Consider the following 4,166-nt stretch of genomic DNA (forward strand, 5'->3'; position numbering starts at 1 on the left):
GGAGGAGGGAAAGGGGAGGAAGAGGGGGGCCAGCTCGTGGAAAATCACTGACAGTGAAACTGACCGAGGTATAAAGATCCCACTGTTGCAGGGTTAGGTGCACAGGGTTTGAGACCATACAGTCTCCCTGTGCCTTTTACTTGAGCTTAAACAAACTCTGTCTGCTTCTCCCCCCCCCGTGTGTTTATTTGGCGCGACGCACACCGGGCAACGAACCCAATTGTTGCCTCCCTTGGGCACCTTGTTCCGGCAACAATGCTACTGCACAATGCTCTTAGGCTACTGTGCATTAAGTGTCTTGTGTATATATGACCAATGATTTGATAGCTGCAAAACATAGAAGCATTTAGAGTAAGTTTATATACTAATGAAACATCTGGGCTCACAATATAGTCCAGGATGCAGGACAGGTTATCTTTTTTTTCCTGCAGCTAACCCATTTATCTGTGGGGTGGGAAACCCTAGTTCAAGATCTAGCCACTGTCTGTACAGGGTATAAGTAAATGATATGAGCCCAAATGGTTTATTTCCCATTTCTTGGGTGGCATAGGACTTTTTTAAAGCAATGGACACACGAACTGGTTAGCCTATTTCCAATCAGTGCTTACCAATTTGCAAAAGATGGCAGTACATGGCACAAAGTGATGTAGCCTTACACAAACAGTGACAAATTTACCCGTGGATGAATCAGGGGCAATTTTCTCACACTTTCAAATGCTTATTATTCAATGCATAAGCTGCTCATTTCTCACTCTTTCAAACAGCTTGCTCATTTGTGCTCAGCTGCCACGGTGCAATTTGCTCCTGGTTTATGTCTTGAGCTTCACCTTTTCATTCATGTGTCAATAGTCTTAGTCTCTCCTGTTGAAGTTGTTGTACTTTGTACTCACACATTCATTAGAACAGCAGCTGGAACTCTGGTTTCACCTCTCCCAGGTAAATTCTCTAATCACTAGGTTACAGAGTTATGCTTCTTGATGCCTCAATGCATATTTAATTATACCATGCAAGGCAGAACAGATTCAGCAGGGAAATCCTTCACTCTGATACAAGTGCACAAAATACCTTCTAACCTGGTGCAGGGTATTTTCCTAAGAGAAGAGATGTGTGGCTTTAAGCACCTTCAAAGAGAAGTGGGTTTAGAACGTAGGTTTTTGCCATCCTGAAGGAATGTTCTAACCACTAAGAGCCAGATACTATTCCACCTAGTAGCCAGGAAGAAGAAAAACCTAGTTTATGAATCCTCTTTGACACTTAGAAGATTTTTTTCTGACCTTCTCAGTGCTTTCAAGGATCACGTATGTGCAAGTGCTGGAATTAGACACCAAAGAGACTTTACTGGTAAAGATTATGGGACCCAAGAAATACCTTCAGGTTTTGATTAGAGTTTTGAGGATTATATTTTGGATTTAATATAGTAGCTGGATGCCTGCATTTCTCTTGGAAATCTGGCACTAAATGACTCCTTAGGCACCTAGATGTTTTAGAAGACTGTCCCTAGTCTTTTTATGCCTAAATTTCCCAACTGTAAAATAATTTGTCACGGGTTTCAGATGACAAGCTTCTAAGATAATTTAGTAATCCCTTTGAGTGGCTCTCCTCTGCACCCTCTCAAGCTTCTCCACATCCTTTTTGAATTGTGGAGCCCAAAACTGGACACACTACTCCAGCTACGGCCTCACCAAGGCCGAGTACAGTGGGAGAATGACATCCTGGGATCTGCTTGAGAAGCATCTATGGATGCAAGCCAGTGTTTTGCTTCCTTTACTAGCCGCAGCATCACACTGAAGGCTCATGTTCATCTTGTGGTCAACCATGACCCCCAAGTCCCTCTCATCTCTAGTGCTAACCAGCATAGCGCTACCAAGCCTATAAGCATGGTGCAGGTTTTTCCTCTCAAGGTAGAGAACCTTGCATTTTTCAGTGTTGAACACCATCAGGTTCTCATCCGCCCATTTCATGAGTCTGTCCAGATCTTTCTGGATCACCCTCCTGTCTTCAGGTGTGGATGCTTTACCCCAGAGTTTGGTGTCATCAGTGAACTGACACTGATGTCCACATCATTGATGAAGATGTTAAATACTATAGGCCCTAGGACAGAGCCTTGAGGGACCCCACTGGTCACAGCACACCAAGATGATTGGCTCCCATCACCCTCTGGGTCCTACTGCACAGCCAGTTTCCCAGCCAGCAGATCATGGTGATGTCAAGGCTGCAATTAGCCAGTTCAACCACGAGGTGATCGTGGGATACCAGATGGATGGCATATGGTGTATGATGTCGTTCTCTTTCCCCCTTGTCCAGGTGATAAGTCACCTGGTCATAAAAGGAAATGAGATTGGTCAAGCAAGACCTACCTGCAACAAACCCATGCTGGGAATCCTTCAGGATATTGCCTTCAGCTAGTTTGTTAAGGATGGCCTCCTTGATAATCTTTTCCAAGACTTTCCCCAGGATAGAGGTCAGGCTGATGGACCTGTAGTTTGCTGGATCTATGTAGCTAATAGTATGCTGTTAGCCTTTTTCACAACAAAAGTACACTGTTTGCTCATATTCAGCTTATTGTTCACTGTAACCCCCATGTCCTTTTTTGCAGAGCTGCTGTGTAGGCAGTCAGTCCTCAGTCTGTACCAATGCATGGGATCATTCTGCCCCAAGTTCAGGACTTTGTACTTGTCTTTACTGAACCTCATAAAATTTCTTTTGGTCCAATCCTCCAATTTTTCTAGGTCGCTCAGGGTGCATGTACACATTCATTAATGTGGTTTAGGTAATGCCCATTAAATCTATTACTTCCATTGTGAGGTACTAGAAAAATGCACATTAGCTTATTTTAATGTACATTAGATAAAGAGCATGGCTTTTTGTGATATATTAATGTGAATCAAAATAGGCTAATGCATTTTAAAGCACACATGTAGATGTGCTCTCTGAATCCTACCTCTACCCTCAAGTCCTGCCTCTACTACTCCACCCAGCTTCATGTCACCCACAAACTTGTTGAGGGTGCACTCCATCCTATCTTTTGAATCATTGATGAAGATATTGAACAATGCCGGCCCCAGTTTTGTTCTGTAAATCCTGGGGTACTCCACTTGAAACTGGCTGCCACTAGACATGGAGCCATTAATTGCTACCCTTTGAGCCTGATGGACCAGCCAGTTTTCTATCTACCTTACAGTCCATTCATTTAACCCGGGGTCAGCAACCCCCCGCATGCATGCCAAACATGGCACGCAAGGCCATTTTACTCAGCACACCACTGCCAACCTGGGCTCTAAGCAGCTGCTGCCAGCCACAGAGCCCAGGCTGCTCCCAGCAGGTGGCTGGGAGGCTGCAAGCCCTGCTGTAAGCAGACTGGGCTTCTTGGGCCGGCTGCAGCTGGGAGGCTGCAAACAGCTGCTCCAGGCTCTGGCATGTTAGCACATTGGTACCTTCCAAGGTAGATATTGTGGGTTTTTTGGCACTCCAGCCAAAAAAGTTGCCTACCCCAATCTAATCCATACTTTCTTAAGTTGCTTCTGAGAATGTTGTTGGAGACCTTATCAAAAGCCTTGCTAAAGTCAAAGTATATCACATCCACTGGTCTCCCTTCATCCAAAGAGCCAGTCATCTTGTCATAGAAAGCCATCAGGTTGGTCAGGCATGATTTGTCCTTGGTGAATCCATGATGACTGTTTCTAAGCACTTGGAGGAGAAGAAGGTAACTATGAATTAGGATTTACTAGGAATTACGATTGTGTTACTATTATTATAATTATTTATTAGAAAAGTTTGCAAAGGCATATATCAGGATCATGTGGCAGGCATTGTATAAGATGGTTCTGTAATATGAGACAATGGAGAAAAGTGGTGCCTAGTCAAAGCTTATTGTGGTTTTACTTATCACTAGGATTTCTATTGTTCCTGAGCATTTTATGTTGCTGACTCAGGTTACTCAACTTCTAACTCCATTAGAAGTTACTGTTTGTTTATTTGTATTACAGCAGCACCCTGAAGCCCCTATCAAGGTTTAAGACTCCATTGTATGATACACACATTCATGCAGTGAAATACTGAGCCATCTGTGACAGAATTTAGAGAAATATTTTTAAAATATTTAAATATCTAAACATATAGATAAGTGACTCTGTACAACTACCTTTGAGAGGTTCTGGTTTGAGCTA

This window comes from Crocodylus porosus, unplaced genomic scaffold (assembly GCF_001723895.1).
Source record: "Crocodylus porosus isolate Cpor-Errol unplaced genomic scaffold, CroPor_comp1, whole genome shotgun sequence".
In the NCBI taxonomy this organism is placed as follows: domain Eukaryota; kingdom Metazoa; phylum Chordata; order Crocodylia; family Crocodylidae; genus Crocodylus; species Crocodylus porosus.